The sequence below is a fragment of the Zalophus californianus genome, chromosome 1 (genome assembly GCF_009762305.2).
Source record: "Zalophus californianus isolate mZalCal1 chromosome 1, mZalCal1.pri.v2, whole genome shotgun sequence".
Taxonomy (NCBI): Eukaryota; Metazoa; Chordata; class Mammalia; order Carnivora; family Otariidae; genus Zalophus; species Zalophus californianus.
Genome location: NC_045595.1, coordinates 169,497,015 through 169,513,816, shown reverse-complemented (window position 1 = coordinate 169,513,816; position 16,802 = coordinate 169,497,015). Strand labels below are relative to the sequence as shown.

The 16,802-nt window shown below is 40.2% G+C and overlaps 1 protein-coding gene across 10 annotated transcripts in view; it reads left to right on the top strand.

Moving 5' to 3' along the window:
* COL8A1 (collagen type VIII alpha 1 chain) overlaps nt 1-16,802 on the top strand; it is a 163,456-nt gene that overhangs the window by 69,992 nt on the left and 76,662 nt on the right. For 3 of the 10 annotated variants that reach the window (XM_027585512.2, XM_027585511.2, XM_027585502.2), the window contains exon 2: nt 13,733-13,819. The exons of 3 other annotated variants lie outside the window; for them this stretch is intronic. The gene's annotated coding sequence lies outside the window, so the exon portion shown is untranslated. Of the gene's footprint in view, nt 1-11,828; nt 11,879-13,732; nt 13,835-16,802 lie in introns of those variants that run through there. 4 more of the 10 variants (XM_027585505.2, XM_027585506.2, XM_027585504.2 and 1 more) reach the window with 4 other exon arrangements.

Genomic DNA, 16,802 nt, shown 5'->3' with positions numbered 1-16,802 from the left:
ATGGAATGTTCTGTAAATATATATTAAGTCCATCTCGTCTAACATGTCATTTAAGGCTGATGTTTCCTTATCAATTTTCTGTTTGGATGATCTATCCATTGGTAGTGGAATACTGAAGTCCCCTATTAACATTGTATTGCTGGGCATTTCTCCCTTTCAGGTCTGTTAATAATTTTTTATATATTTAGGTGGTCCTACATTAGGTGCATAAATATTTACAAATGTTATATCCTTTTGTTGGGTTGACCCCTTTATTGTTATGTAACATCCTTCTTTCTCTATCACATAGTCTTTGTTTTAAAGTCTATTTTGTCTGACATAAATATATTTGGTTTCATTTGCATGGAATATCTTTTTCCACCCCTTCACTTTCAGTCTGTGCATGTCCTTACACCTAAAGTGTGTTTCTTCTAGGTAGCATATAGATGGGTCTTGTTTTTTAGTCCATTTATATTTAAATTGGTTATTGATAGGTATGTGCTTACTGCCATTTTGTTCATTGTTTTCTGGCTGTTTTTGTAGTTCTTCTGTTCCTTTCTTCTTCTTTTGCTCTCTTCCTTTGTGGTTTGATAATTTGTATTCTTTTCTCTTTCTCTTTTGTGTATTTCCTACAGGTTTTCACTTTGTGATTACCATGAGGCTTATATATAACAACTTATATTTGTAATAATCTATTTTAAGTTGATAACAACTTAAGTTCGATCCCACTCTCTGGTTTAACATTTTCACTCTCCCCACCTTATTTTTTATGTTTATATTGTCACATTTACATATTTTTGTCTTGTGCATTCCTTAACTAATTATGGTAGTCATATTATTTTGACTATTTTTGTCTTTTAACTTTCATACTAGCTTCATAAGTAATTGATTCACCATCTTTACTATATTTTTTACTTTTCCAGTGAGATTTACTCTTTCATATGTGTTCGTGCTACTAATTAGTACCCTTTCCTATCAGATTATTTCTCATAAGGCCAGTTTAGTGGTGATAGTTTTTGTTTGTCTGGAAAACTCTATCTCTTCTGCAATTCTGAATGTTAACTTTGCCAGGTAGAATATTGTCAGTTGGAAATTTTTTCTTTCAGCACTTAGACTGTATTGTACCACTCCCTTGTGGCCTGCAAAGTTTTTGCTAAAAAAAAAATGCTGATCATCTTATGGGAGTTCACTGGTATGTAACAAGTTGTTTTCCTGTTGCTGCTTTTAAGTTTCTCTCCTTGTCTTTAACTTTTGACATTTGGATTATAATGTGTCTTGGTGTTGGTCTCTTTAGATTCATCTTATTTGGTTGGAACTCTATGGGATTCCTGAATCTGGATGTCTGTTTTCTTCACCAAGTTAGACAGTTTCAGTTATTTTCTTTTTTTCAAATAAGATTTCTGTCCCTCTCTCCCTTTTCTGGGAGTCCTATAATGCAAATGTTAGTCTGTTTGATGTTGTCACATAACCCCCTTAATCTATCTTCATTTTTTTTTCTTTTTGCTGCTCTGATAAGTTCCACTGCCCTGTCTTTAAATTTACTAATTCTTTCTTTTTCTTCATCGAGACTGTTGTTGAAGCCCTCTAGTGTATTTTTTCAGTTCAGGTATTGTGCTCTTCTGCTCCATGATTTCTGTTTGGTAACTTCTTGTGTCTTCCAGCTCTTTGTTGAAGTTCTCACCATATTCATCCATTCTTCTCCCTAATTATGTGATCATCTTTGTGACCATAGTTTAAACTCTTTATCAGGTAAATTACTTATCTCTATTTCATTAACTTTTTTTTTCTGAAGTTTTATCTTGTTCTTTCATTTGGAACATATTCCTCATTTCTTCACTGTGCTTAATGCTCTGTTGTAGTTTTAACACAGAAGATGAAACAACCACCTCTCCCAATCTTGAAGGAGTGACCTCACATAGGAGAAGAATCTTTTGTTCAGCCCTACCCCAGCTCTTCATCATATCTTAAGCCTTTGTGCTTATTTAAGTGGCCCAATACATTTTTAATAGTTCCTAGTAGTTGGGAATGTGCCGAAACCTATCAGCATCCCAGAGGGGAGGGTCTTAGCACCTAGGTTATGGCTGACTGGAAGCCAGACTTACAGGGAGCAGCTTTAAAGTATGCAAATATATATGTCCTGAGAGGCCACAGCATAAGCCCTGCTGGCCACCAGAGACAGGCAATCTTGAGGTGTTCCCTGGGTAACAATCACAAATACTGGGGCTCCAGATGGGTGTATAAGTTTCTTTCTGGAAGATACTGAAGAGTTAGAACAAAGCAGAGGGAGAGTGCCAAGATGGCATCCATAGCCTACACTCCTTGAAAATAGCTCCACTAAATGTGTGCCAAATCTGAAGCTTGCCCCTCAGTCCAAAGCCCCAGGACAAGCAAAGTCATCTCCTTCACAGAAAGACTAGAAGGTGTGCCTCAGCCCACTATCTGTGAAGTGCCCTGGAAGTGGTAGCCTGCCAAGAACTGTCTTGCCACAGTCTTTTGGGGCCCAGGAACACAAGCTATTTTGGCCACCAGAGCCAGGTGATCAAGAAGCGTTCCCTAGGTATCAGCAGCAAGAAGCAAACACCAGATGTATGGAAAGCTCCCCACAGGAGACACTGGCACTCTGGAGCATGGCAGAGTGAGCATGAATATATCACTCACCCTCTGAGGTCTCCGGAAAGGACTGCAGTCGGCCCTCATGTGTGTGTTTAATCAGAAATCTGCCCCTCAGGTCACAGTCATGATGATTATCAAATAGGCCTCCCTCACAGAAGGAGTCAGCTCCCAGGTCTGTTGCTTCTTGCTGTGTCCTGGAAGGGTGCTAACTGTTTAAGAACTCTCTCTCCATTGGTTATGGTCCTGTGGGACAACATGAACATAATCCCCACTAGCCACCAGACCCAGGCAATATAGAGGCAACATAAAACTCAGAGTACCAGACGGGGGTATGAGCTCCTTTCTGGGTGACAACAATTATTACAGTCTCACATGACCAGGAACACAAGATCCCCTGGCCTCCAGAGCCAGGCAAGCAGGAGGCATCCTCTGGGCAGCAACTGCAGAACTCAGTGTACCACACACATATAAGGCTCTCTTCCAGGAGATACTGGTGCTTTGGAGTGTGGCAAAAGGGCAATGAAAAAATGATGCCCACCAACCAGTCTCTATCTCTGGAGAATACTCCAGCAGGCTCCTAGATGAGTGTGTTAAGTTAGATGGCTGCCTTTCAGGCCAAGGTTTTACTATAAGCAGGTGAGCCTCCTTTACTTTACCCTTTATCAAGTCCCACATCGGGCTCCTTGCTCAGCAGGGAGTCTGCTTCTCCCTCTGCCTGCCAATCCCCCTGCTTGTGCATGCTCTCTCTCTCTCTGACAAATAAATAAATAAAATCTTTAAAAAAAAGAGTATGCTTATTGCGATGAGAACTGATTAATGTATAGAATTATTAAATCACTATATTGTACACCTGAAACTAATATAACACTATGTTAATTATACTGGAATTAAAATAAAAAGTAAAATAAAATAAAATAAAATAAATTAGATGTCTTGGGGACTCTGTCAAATGCATGTCTTAAAAGTTGAGGTGCCCAATGGGAGGTTTAAACACTTTACTCCTCAGGGAGAAGCTCCAGGTTTTAAGTTTCCTCCAGTTGTAGGTGACTATGGTGGGGGTGGGATTTATGATGAGATTGTGTCTCAACCTCTTTGACTTTCTTTGATGGTTTTCTTCTCATTTGCCCAAGGCATAATTATCACTCAGTCTGCTTTAGGTTTTTTAAGAGAAAATTGTTCCATATGTAGCTATAGACTCAGTGTGCCTGGAGGAGATGAGTTCAGAAACCAGAACCTGAAGTTGCTTTTTTATAGACATTGTCAAGGAAGGCCCGTTGTAAAAGTCACATTTAAGCAAAGATCTAAAGGAAACAGAGGAGAGAGCTATGAATATTTCCAGGGAAGAGTGTTTCAAGCAGACGGAATAGCAAGGACAAATGCCCTGAATGGGGTGAGGGTATGCTTGGCGTGTGTGTGTGTGTGTGGGGGGGGTTTATGTTATGCTAATCACCATACATTACATCATTAGTTTTTTGCTTGGTGTGTTTGAAGAACAGCAAGGAAGCCAGAGAAACAGAGTTTCATAAGCAAAAGGAAGAATGGTAGAAGCTGAAGCCAGAGAGGTCCAAGCAGATCCTTATAAACCATCATCAGGACTTTGGCTTTCACCCTAATAGACATGGGGATTCTGTGGGAGTGTTGAGTAGAAGAGTGACTGGATCTGACTCATGCTTTAAAAGAATCACTCTGGCTGCTCTGTTTAGATTAGACTTTAAAGATCCAAGTACAGATGCTTGTATTAGCTCACAAAGTATCATGAGTTATGAGATTTGTGTTACTTTCCATTTTGCACATGACAAAACTGAGAAAAGACACACAAATTGTAACTAGCAGACCCAGGATAACAGCCCAGGCAACTGGACTCCAAAGGTCATGTGTTTAATCTCTACACTCTACCACTTCTCAAGACAGATGTCAAAGGCTGAGGCAAAGAAAATTTATGCAAATGTCATTGGATGGAGACCGCTAGGGGTAGTCCTAACTGAGGAGAGAAGCATCGTTTTCCTTCATTCCACTTCCATTATCTCATGGACTGTATTGCACTTTGTAGACAGTGAGTCAGAAAGACATGCCTGGGTCAAATTGTTGTTTGTTTTTTTTTTTTTTTTTTTAGTCTATTACAAGTCCAGAATATAGGAGTTATTGGCAGAACCTAATATTAACTTTGTAGCAGGTACCTAACCTGTCAACTGCAAGAGATGGTTAAGCGTCTGCCTTCGGCTCAGGTCATGATCCCAGGGCGCTGGGATCGAGTCCCGCATCGGGCTCCCTGCTCCTTGGGAGCCTGCTTCTCCCTCTGCTTCTCTCTCTCTCTCTCTCCCTCTCTCTCCCTCTGTCTCTCATGAATAAACAAATAAAATCTTTTAAAAAAATAAAAAAATAAATAAAAATAAAAATTGAAAGAAGTTAGAAGTTCACTTTTTTTTAAGAAGTAGGGGGACCCTCTGAAAAACAAACTGAGGGTTCTAGAGGGGAGGGGGTGGGGAGATGGGTTAGCCTGGTGATGGGTGTTAAAGAGGGCACGTTCTGCGTGGAGCACTGGGTGTTATGCACAAACAATGAATCATGGAACACTACATCAAAAACTAATGATGTAATGTATGGTGATTAACATAACAATAAAAAATTTATAAATAAAAATTTAAAAAAAAGAAGTAGGGGGACTTCATTCTGATTTGCGGGTGAATAAACTCCTGCCCCCAGGTATAATCTTTTTAGGGGCATAATGAACAAAATAAAAGATGAATAATTTTTTATTTATTCAATTCACCCAATTTTAACATCTTTCCAGCATAGGGCAAACATTATGATAAATAATAATACCTGTTTTAAAATGTCAGTATATTTTTTTCATAGCACACATTATATTTTTCTCTTTCTCTCTGTTTTTATAAACATGTTAGGCATTTTAGGAAAAAGCCCAAATTGTATGGTTCTTAATCATAACTACAGTGAACTGGGTGACAGGTAAGTAAATTACTGTTAGGTCAGGAAAAATCTGTAGGCTGTGTATATACCTCAGAAGAGCAAAGGGCAACCTAGTCTTGTCCTCTCTATAACCCCCCAAAAAACCACACACATTTGTGTTTGCAGTTGCCCTCCTTAGTACTGGAAAAACAGTAACAGCATGAACTCTTGACAGAAACATCAGAAAAGATGTTAATCTCCAGTTCAGGTCTTCTATTTTCCTAACATAATCTTATTTGAAAGAGCAAGGAAATTTTTCTCAATGAAAACCAGCTTTGTTTCCAGAGTGGTTTTCTTCTCTTCTTTTTTTCTTTTTTCTCCTTAGTTAGAACCCAGCTAAAGACAGTGGGAAGTTCAGTCATTTTCTAAAACAGTGTGCTCAACCATACTTGATATGGTCATTCTCCCAAGGAAAAATTGCTAAACTCCGGACAGAATTCCAGAGTTAGAATTCCAAAATTCTAAACACATTTTCAGACTGACGGCCTTGTGTTCTTAGAAGATGACCTTTCTGTTTGATCATGATAAACAGTTCTGACTCCGTGGCTGGTTAGGACAGTTAAGTTTGGAGTCTGTCAGCTGCCATGTCCAGAGAACACAAGTTACATCAACTCAGTCACCTAAATGTGCATATTTTCATGTCATTTCTAAATAATAAACTCAGACCTGACCTTTACACCTCTGCACTGGTAGATTTAGTAACTACTTAAGAAAGGTATATAAACTTGGCTGTTCATTAGTAATATCTGGGTTTTCTTGGAATCATTGCAAAAAGAATATTCTCATATAAAGTGCCAAGGAAGAGAGCTAAATTTATGTAAGGGAGTTGCCAGGATCCACACCAATCTCACTGAATGACCAACACTTTGGAATGACTTATGTATGTGTTTTTTACATGTCTCACCTTCCCTGTCCCTTGGGTCAGCTTTTAATGACTGCAGACAATGCAGTAAGATCAAATAGGTTAAAGATAAGTGAAGAAGAGGAGTCAAAGAGGAACTAGAGGTAGAAAAGTAAAATAGAGTGTGGAGAAAGAAGGTACTCCAAATGCGCATCATGACAGGCTATAGCTGCGAGGGGCAGGTCATGCATCGGGCCTGGATCTTCCTAGCAGGCCATGTGCAAAGGGAAACATGATGGATCATAAAAATTCAAACACACACACACACACACACACACACACACACACACACACACACACACACGAAATTAACCCTCTAGTCACACCTTTGCTGGCACCAAGGGGTAGAGCTGTGCTGGTCTGAGGAGAAGGATTATAACACAGCTGTCTGGGCAGAATAACCAGCCCTCAAGCCCTAAGATGGTATCAGGTGCCAGCTCAATTTCACATCCAATGGAAGAGCACCTTTCTCTTCATATTACTGGTGAAACCAAAAGTCTTCAAAACCTCAGTGAGCTGAATATTATCCTCCTTCTGTATCCTGTAATGAACCATCATTTTGTAGGAAGGGCAGGTGAATAGCTACCTCCCTGACTACCCTTGTGAGCAGGTTCAGGAAGAAGTCACTGCACTATCTCTTGCTTCCATTTTATTTTGGTCCTGATGCATTAGACAGGGTTGTAGGAAAGGCACTCTGATCCACATGATGGGGCCCAGGCCCTGATTAACATGGGGCATTATTCTGACAGAGAAATTTGGAGAAAGTGCCACAAAGTAAGAAAAATATAAAATAAATTAAATAAATAAACTAAATGCCTACTAGTCTACATCAATGTACATATGTTTAACAAAATTATAGTTGGCATCTATTAAGCACTTACTATGTGCACATACTGCTCTAAACACTTTACATTCATTTATTTAATCCTCCCAACAGCCCTAGGGGGTGGATACTATTGCATGTTTTGCAGATGTAAAGCTGAGGCACAGAGGGGTTAGGCTTTCTCCACAAATCACATTGCTAGTAAGAAATGCAGGCAGGATTAGAACCCTAAGGGTCTCACTCCAGAACAGAGCTCTCCTATCTGTGAACTCCAACATCCGCTTCTCCTCATCCTTCACCCTCTGACACACATTCCTGGGACTACCACTTTGGACTTCCTTTCTCCTTGGGTTAGCCTGATTTCCCCAAAATTAAAAAAAAAGGAAAGGGGGGCGCCTGGGTGGCTTAGGTGGTTAAGCCTCCTACACTGGAATTAGCCTTAGGACATGATTTCAGGGTAATGAGATAGAGTCCCTCGTGGGGCTCCACACTCAACGGGGAGTCTACTTAAGATTCTCTCCCTCTCCCCCTGGCCCTCCCCACCCACGTGCACACGCACACACGTACCTGCACGCTCTCTCTCTCTTAAAAAAATAAATTTTTAAAAAGAGGAAAAAAATGTTAAGAGAAAACCTTGGAGTGTTATTTGAGCTGCCCATACATCATCCCCAACATTCTTCTCAAATACATGGCTGCTGGTGATATGTAGTGAGCAGGCATCTGAGGAAGCACTGAGTAAGTTTTGTTCTAGAACCGGATACTGAAAAAGATGCCAGAGACCTCAAGACAGTCTGTGGTCAGGGACATAACTCAGATGAGAGCGGCTATCCCTAATTCCTCATTTCTCCCTCTTCACTGGGTCTCCATTCTTCTTTGCCTCACATCAAAAACTCAGAGATTCACTTCTCTCTCATGGCCCAATGACCTGCCTTGCCAGAAACTCACCAGCTTGAATTCTTCTGATGACAAAACCTTCCTACTGAGGCTAGGGCCCACTTCCTCCACCCATCTTTGATCTCTGCAGAATTTTTCTTTTTTGGAAAAACTGTACTGGCAAACACAGCAAACTCCTTCCACATACTTGAGATTCTACAGTGGCCGTCTTGGAACCCCACTGAGTTTTACATGTGTCAGTCGAGTTCTGCTGGAGAGAGCCCCACAGAGACCTGTTGACACCTCGAGGCAGAATTTCACAAAATGTTCTAGGAAGAGATAATTTTCTAATTATACCCCTAAATCCTGCTTATGAAGGCATTTTCCAACCACTCCATTTCCAGTGGTGGGAATGTCTGAGGGTGAAATTAGACCCAGGGTGCATACTTTCCTTTCTCCCTGTCTGTTTTTGGGGTGTGTGTGTGTGTGTGTGTGTGTGTGTGTGTGTGTGTGTGCATTTTTTTTCCATTTTGGTATTAGGAAGTTTTCCCTGAAAAACTAGGCCTTCCTTTCCAAGTGTTCACCTGAGAAGGCAACCCTACCAAAATGTTCTTTTCCTCAGACGAACACCCAGAAGCAATGGAACTAGGAGTCTCCCTGAATGCACGGGTTCAGGGCCCCTTAGGAAGGAAGCCCATCATTATGTGTCCCTTTTGCCCCATCTCTAATGCATTTCTTCCTGCTCTTGTCTGACTGGACAGCTCTTCTCCAACCACCACTTAGAAAGGCAACTCCTTCTCATCCTTTAGACCTTGGTTGAGCTTCAGTTCTCAAGGCAACCTTTCCTGAGCCACTCTACCAGTGTTCCCAAAGTGTGGCCCATGGACCACTACATCAGAATGACCAGGGACCAGAAAACTAACTTTTAACAAATTCCTAGGAGATTCATATGCACAGGAAAGTTTAAGAATCTCTGCTCTATACTGAATTAATTCTCATGCTGTACCCTCCCATATTCCCTGTCTAGTCCCTCATCATACTGGTAATTGACTTGTACAACATCTTTATTCTACATCAGACTATAAGCTCCATCAGGACAAGGGACATTACTGAATTTTAAGACTTTGCCACTTTCTAGTTTTATAGTAGATACTCAATAAATATTTGTTGAGTTGAATTGAAGCAAATCAACTTCTTAGAACTGTTCTTTTTTAAGTAATCCTCAATTTTAGGAGTCAGTCTATTTCCATTTTTAACAGAAAGTGATAAAGCAAATAAAACAACTCAATATGAGTCAGACACCAGAAATGATCTGGTGATCATGTGTCTTTCTATATTGAATCTGACCTCATATCCATTGTGTTTGGTCTGTGTGATTGCCACCGATGATCTGAATGTTAACACAGGCATTATCTGGTAATTGAAAAGTAATTTTTGCCCAGAAGATGAATTTATGAATCTGGGATAATTCCCAGACCTCGACTGGGCTACTACTCAAATATTCTCTCTCTGTACCCGACCCAAAAGGAAAGTGTCATCCATGGGGGAGGAGCAGGTGGTGACAGAGGGAAAGCCACAGTACATATAAAATAAACCAGCTCTGTTATCTCCATGTATTCTCCAAGTACCAATAACAGGATTTAATACAGAAAATAATAAAATTATAACTATTTTTTAATGCCAGTTATCCACACCGATGTAAATGGTAAGTATTCATCCTTTCTGATGGCTGAGTAATATCCCTCTGTGTATATATATATATATATATATATATATATATATATACCACATCTTCTTTATCCATTCATCTCAGTGAATATCTCAGCTCTTTCCACAGTTTTGCTATTGTGGACATTGCTGCTATGAACATTGGGGTGCAGGTGCCCTTTCAGATCACTATGTTTGTATCTTTGGGGTAAATACTATAGGAAAAAAACTGAGGGTTGCTAGAGGGGAGGTGGGTGGGGGGTAATTGGGTGATGGGCATTAAGGAGGGCACATGATGTGATGAGCACTGGGTGTTATCTTTTTCTTAAGATTTTATTTATTTATTTATTTGAGACAGAGAGTGAGTGAGCAAGAGAGAGTGAGTGAGCACAAGCAGGGGAGGAGCAAAGAGAGAGGGAGAAGCAGACTCCCCACTGAGCAGGGAGCCTGACATGGGACTCAGTCCTGGGACACTGGGATCATGATCTGAGCCGAAGGCAGATGTTTAACCGACTGAGCCACCCAGGCCCCCCGAGCACTGGGTGTTATATGCAACTGATAAATGATTGAACACTACATCTGAAACTAATGATGTACTATATGTTGGATAATTGAATATAAATTTAAAAAAGAAAGAAACCAATACTGCACTGTATGTTAACTAAGTAAAATTTAAATAAAATTTTAAAAAATAAAAATAATAAAATAAAATAAAATGCCAGTTTTGTCCTAATTAAAGGGACATTATTATTGGACAGTGTTTCCATTACCCCAGAAATAAAATTCCAAAACCACTGAATGAACCGAAGGTGAAGAAATGCAAGCATAGAGGAAGAGGTTTTCACTGACATTCCAGGAGTTTAATCTACTTGGTAGCTATTGTCAGGAGGAACGATCAGTCTGCTGACTTTTAATAATAATGTTTATTTCAGGCACAGGAATTATTATTATTATCATTATTACTACTACTCTTGTAATTATTCTTATTTTATAGGTGAGAGAGTAGAGTTAAGAGACTCTAAGTAACTAGCCCACAGTCACACAAATGGAAACTGGTAAAATTAACATCCTGGCTGTATGAGTCAAGGGCCCATGCTGCCTGCACTGTTAAAGACTCAGGAAACTTCTGCTGTTAAGTCATAATTTCTTGCTGAACTGGGGAAATGGGAGGTAGAAAAGAAATACAATATTTTCTTATATGATTTCTAGACCCACTCCGGGGTCTCACCTATGGGAGATGACATTCACCATTTTGGAAATTTTCTGGTACTAAAAGGCAAACCTGTCCTCAAGTCAGAAAAGGTGAAGGGTCCTGAGAAACTTTGGTTGCCCAGGCAATTTATTATGACAATTCTAAGGCTCTTTTCTAGACTTTTATTTTTCCCCCAGTGGCAAGTCTTTGCAGTTGATCGGGTGCTGATTTAACACTGTCCTTTTACTTCATTATCTCACACATGAAATCACTTCCTTTTCTGGTTCGGGATTAAGAAGGCAATTTGAAAATCTTTTTTGACTTTGAGAAACAACAATAACAAAAGAGAGAGAAACAAAGGAAAAACTTGTGATAGTCATTCAGTAGTTACATAAAAATGGAATTGAATTTTAGTCTAAAAATGCAGAGAAAGTGAGTCACCTTAATGGAAACAAGTGTAACAGTCACCATATGATTAAATGTTTTGTTTTCAGTCCTCTTTAAAACCCTTTGTCTTGTCTTCTCAAAACCCTTTCCCTTTCTTTCTTTTTTTCAAAACTCCTGGGATTTTTTTTGCACATCTGCAAAACCAATGTCAGTTCCAGTTTCCTATTCTGGTGATGAACCAATCTGGCTTCCAGTCTCAGAAAAGGACGCCAGTTCTGGCCAAACAAATGGAGGTGACCTAATACCTGGGGGAGGTGGGGGTGGGGCCCCTTACTGATAAACCACAAAGGATTTCAGGCCTGTCTGGTCCTCAGACCACGGACAAACTGAACCACATCAGAGCTCAGAGGCAATTGACGGGGTCATGGAAAAACAGGTGACTTTTACTTTCATAGAAGAGGGAGAGAATATGGGCTAGAGAAAAATTATAAGATTAAGCTAAGGAGAATGGTTCCTTTTTTCAAGTCTTTATTTAAATTCCAGTTAGTTAACATATGGTGTAATGTTAGTTTCAGATATATAAATATAGTGATTCGACACTTCCATACAACACTTGTGCTCATCACAAGTGCCCTCCTTAACCCCCATCACCTATTTCCCCCATCCCCCCACCCACTTACCCCCTGGAAACTATCAGTTTGTTTTCTATAGTTAAGAGTCTGTTTTCTGGTTTGTCTCTCCTACCCCCCGTACCCACCTCCCGATGTTCATCTGTTTTGTGGAATGGTTCTTTTTTAACAGAATCTTTTTTAGGGAAAAAAATAAGCAAACTAGGGATAATATTTCTTGTCTACTTATCTCCTTAATGATGATTTATGCCTCCAAAGTAAGGCTGATTTAAAAAAAAAAAAAAAAAACACAGCATTTGATGCTATCCAAAGGGGAAGTAATGTTCTTGGTTTGTGACTTCTCTTTCCACTAATAAAAATAATTGAGCCTGTCAGGTTTTTGTTGACCTCTATTAAATTCAGGTAAACTTGGAAGTGAACAAAACAGAAAATCTGTACTCTTTGGAAAGGGACAAAATTATACTGTGGAATAGGAGATTTTAAAAGGTTAGGAGAGAATGCTCTTAGGGCCATTGAGGCAGAAACCAAAATCAGGTTTATTCTCTCCACCTGGAACTGTGAAGAAAAACTGAGTTATTTGTGACTACTGGAGTGGTACTTTCTTTGAGGAAAAAGATTCCAAACAATTCCTGGAAACTCTGCCTCTCTAAGAAGATGGCATTTTTGTGAATTGAGGGAAAAGGCATGAGCAACATATGGAGTACATTTCCCCTTATAACACTGATCTGTTTAAAATTGAGGGAAAAGCCTCTTGGCAAGGTGTACTGCCCAAGCCAATGGCAAAAATCATTTCAGTTTATCCTGATTCCTTTCCATGGTCCACCTCCCAGCCTGCCGGACATCTGGGTCCTTGATTTATAAGCCCTGAATTGAAAAACAAGCTACTGAAGATGCCTAGAGAACCCCACTTTCCCTTGGCCTATGAAACACAGCACTGCCTTTTGCCCCATGTCTGCCGAGATGATGTAAGGGAAAAGCTCTAAAGAGTTTCCAGAAACAAGGTGAATTTCAAAGAGCATCGGAATTGACTTTTTTGGAAGCATTGCCTAGCCTAAGGAAGACCTCACAGAACTGGGAATCTGGTGTGGGACCTTTCCAAAGGGACTGACTGCCCAGCCCAGTTTGCCCTGGTCTCTCCTGGTTTGGGCACTGAAGGTCTGGCGTCCCTCGGAACTCCTCAGTCCCAGTCAGTCAGTCACCCCAAGAGGAGCCTCTGGATGCCTTTGAGTCTCAGATGTTGAGAAAGAAAAGACCTAGCGGTACTGAAAACAACTTGTCCAACCTGAACAAGGGAGAAAACAGAAAAACTTCGATAATAGCAGTTCACATTCATAGAGTCCTTGTTTTGTGCCAGGCCTCTGCTGTGTGCTTTGCAAACATTATTTCAGTTAGTTCTGCTTACATCATCGATTGTTACTTCTTACTGTCCCCATGTTGCAGATAAGGAAACTGAGGAACAGAAAATTTCAATTAACTTGCCCAAGTTGACACGACCAGTAAGGAGAGGGCCAGAATGAATATCATGAAGTATACTGAACTTGACCAAGAGTGATCCCTCCCACCTTCCAAAATTCCAACTCTCCTCATGCCCCATGTGCAGGCTGTTTAAGCTTTAAGATGGAATTCGAGCAGACCTATTTCTTCTTTTTTCGCTATCCTAGGAACTTGCTAAATGCCAGATGCTCCCAAAAGGACAGAATCCACAAGTTTCTATGGAAGAAAGCTGTAAACTCTTACAGCAAGGTTACGTGAGTCCTGCATCAGTTAAGACCTTCAGTACCTTCTCTCTAAAGCATTCTTTCAGTTGTTGATCCTGGGCACTGGGCAACCTCTTGAGAGCTAAGTACCCTGGCAGACGGCCGCCTGGAAACCCTGTTTAATCCCTCTCTCAAGGAGCAGTGGTATTATTTGAAAAAAGTTGCCACCGTAATCCCCTTGGCTTACCATTTAAGAGTATTACAGTCTCTTGGAATAGATTTGTGAAGAAAATACAATTAAAAGAAATATTAACAGTGTTCTATTCAAATACCGAGTGTATAGTTGCACAAGAGGAGACAGCTTGCCCCAGACTGGCCACCAGAGGATTTATCCTAGGGAAAGAAGCTGTTTTACTTAATCTGGTTTCCTACATAAAAACCAAACGCCAGGAGCTTGTGGCTCTGATGGGAGGGGAGGAGAAAAGGAAGTCTGGACATTTCTCCAGGTTAACACTTAAAATCGGGCAAATGGAAAACACATCCAACTGGGAGTCTAACCATAAATACGTTTGAATGACAAATTCAGACTTTCACATTTTAAATGAGATCCCTTGACATCTCTCTCTCTCTCTCTCTCTCTCTCTCTCTCTCTCTCTCTCTCTCTCTCTCTCTACGTGTCTAAAAACACATGTATTGATGACTCATGGGCCAGAGACCACCACCACAATTGTGGCTGGAATGCAAGTGACTCTATTCTTTTTTTTGTATCCAGACCATCTGTTTTTGACTTAGTGCTCTACTTGACTTCCTTAAACTTGACCCACCTCAAAGTCATGACATTCTATTTCCCCCAAGGGCACCCTCCACTATGAAAGTAAAGCATAAGCATTAGGACCAGCTGGCTAGAAGGAAGCACTTTCTAAAGCCAATCTCATAAAGTTTCCAGATTCTCAAGGAAACAAATGACTCATGGACTCTTGGTGTAGGCATCTAGTGCTTCCCAAAATTTCCACAGACGTAATGATGAAATGGAATCTATCTGAGGAACTGACCTTTGTTCTGGGGCTATTACAACTTAAATACACTTCTGCATTCTACTGGCCACCTGTGAGCAGCTCCCTTTATGTTTGTTGGCCACAGTCTCAGGGATCTATTTCCATCCATCTGTCCATCATTCATCTCTCCCTTCATCCACCCATTCATTCATTCAACAAATATTTAAGGCAAGATTTTAGGCTCTGGGAATACAACAAAGAATAAGACAGACAAAGTTCATTCTCTAAAGTAGCTTATAGTCTAGTAGAGAGACAATAAACAAGAAAACAAATAAGCAAAATATTTATAATTAAACAAGTGCCATAAAGAATAAATGAAGGGAATGCTATAGAGAACGATGTGGGGGAGAAGGAGCCTCTTTACATAGGGAATGCCCCTTTAAGGAAATGACATTTGGATTCAGACTTGAGTCATTTAAAATTTTGAAAGACGGAAATTACAGGCCAAAGGAATTATAAATACAAAGTTCTTGGGGACAGCAATAAGCTTGGTTAGTTACAGGAACATCAAAAAGGTCATCATGGTTATAGGAAAATGAGCACAGTTGAGTTGGGTATAACATGGAGCTGGAGGTTCATATAGGGCCCTTTAGGCTAAGGGGAGTTTGTGTTTTATTCTAAGTGCATCAAAAAGCCATTGGAAGGTTTGGGGGTAGAGAAGTGATATGATCTAATTTATAATTTTAATGAATCCATATGGCTGCTAGGTGGAGAATAAGAGGTCAGGTGGGATGGGGGTACAAGAATGGTTATAGGAAGAACATCTAAGAGACTATTAGAGTAAACAAATGAGAAATGATAGTAGCTTGGACTAGTAGCAGAGACAGTAAGAGGTGACTATATTAGTGAAATATTTGAAGATAGAGCTGACAGGTTTACCATGATTTAGCTATAGGAGATGAGACAAGGAGAGAATCAAGGATGACTCTGAAGTAGTGGGCTTATGTCGTTGGATGGGTGGTAATGCCATTTCATGGCTCCCCATCAAAAATCCTAAGCCAGGTGGGTAGAATGAGTCCTGTTAACTTTTCTACCCTTTATTACATGTTGTCTTGAGGTGCAAGAGGCTACATATGCTTCCAGCAGTCGGTATCTGTAATGAAAGCCTTCCAATGCAACCGTTTTCTGCATGTATCTCCGAACAAGGAAAAACTTGTCAGGGCCAGAGCTGCATAAACTGTCAGCAAAGAGAAAATATTTTTTTCTTGGGATCTGAGAAAATGAGAGAATAAACAAAGGGTGGCATTCTGATTTTGCAGTCCTTCTTTGCTCCTTGAAAGAAGCAGTTTGACTGAGTCATTAGTAAGTGGGAATGCTAAAAGTGACATTGGGCGAGGACCTGAAGTGTTTTTTCTCTAGACCAATATTCAAAGCCTAAGAGACTCCCAGAGATCACTTCTCTGAACAGTGTATTATGTTTCCATATTTCAGCTAGTCTAAGAGAGAATATAAAAGGTCTTATGCATTCACTCTCTGGGGGCACTTCTCAGATTGCCTTTATTAAAATAATTACCCTTTCTACTAGTATAACCCCTTTCTTCTAAAGGTGGAAGAATTTGTAGTCCTCAAACTCCTCACTATATGATACCCATTTGAATCTAAATTAAGCCCTGGTGTGCCACATTTCAATTTACCATACTCTGGCGCATATAGAGGTTGGTAACCATAGGCCAGAAGTAACCTAGTACAGTGTACGGTAATAGATCTCTAGTAGAATTATGAACTGCAACCGATTGGTGCATGAACATAGGCAAAAGACTTCTCTGAGAGCATTCTAAATTCTCTTGTTGGTTGGGAGCATCCTGTTTATCTGAATTCCTTCAGCCAGCAAAACTTCATCCATCAGACCAGCATCTTGAATAAGCACCCAGGGAGTTGCACTGGAAAAAATTACTTCTAACACAAACATTCCATCAGAATGATCAGAACCAAAATGCAAAATCATTGACTCCATGAAGATAATACCTAGAGCCATTTAA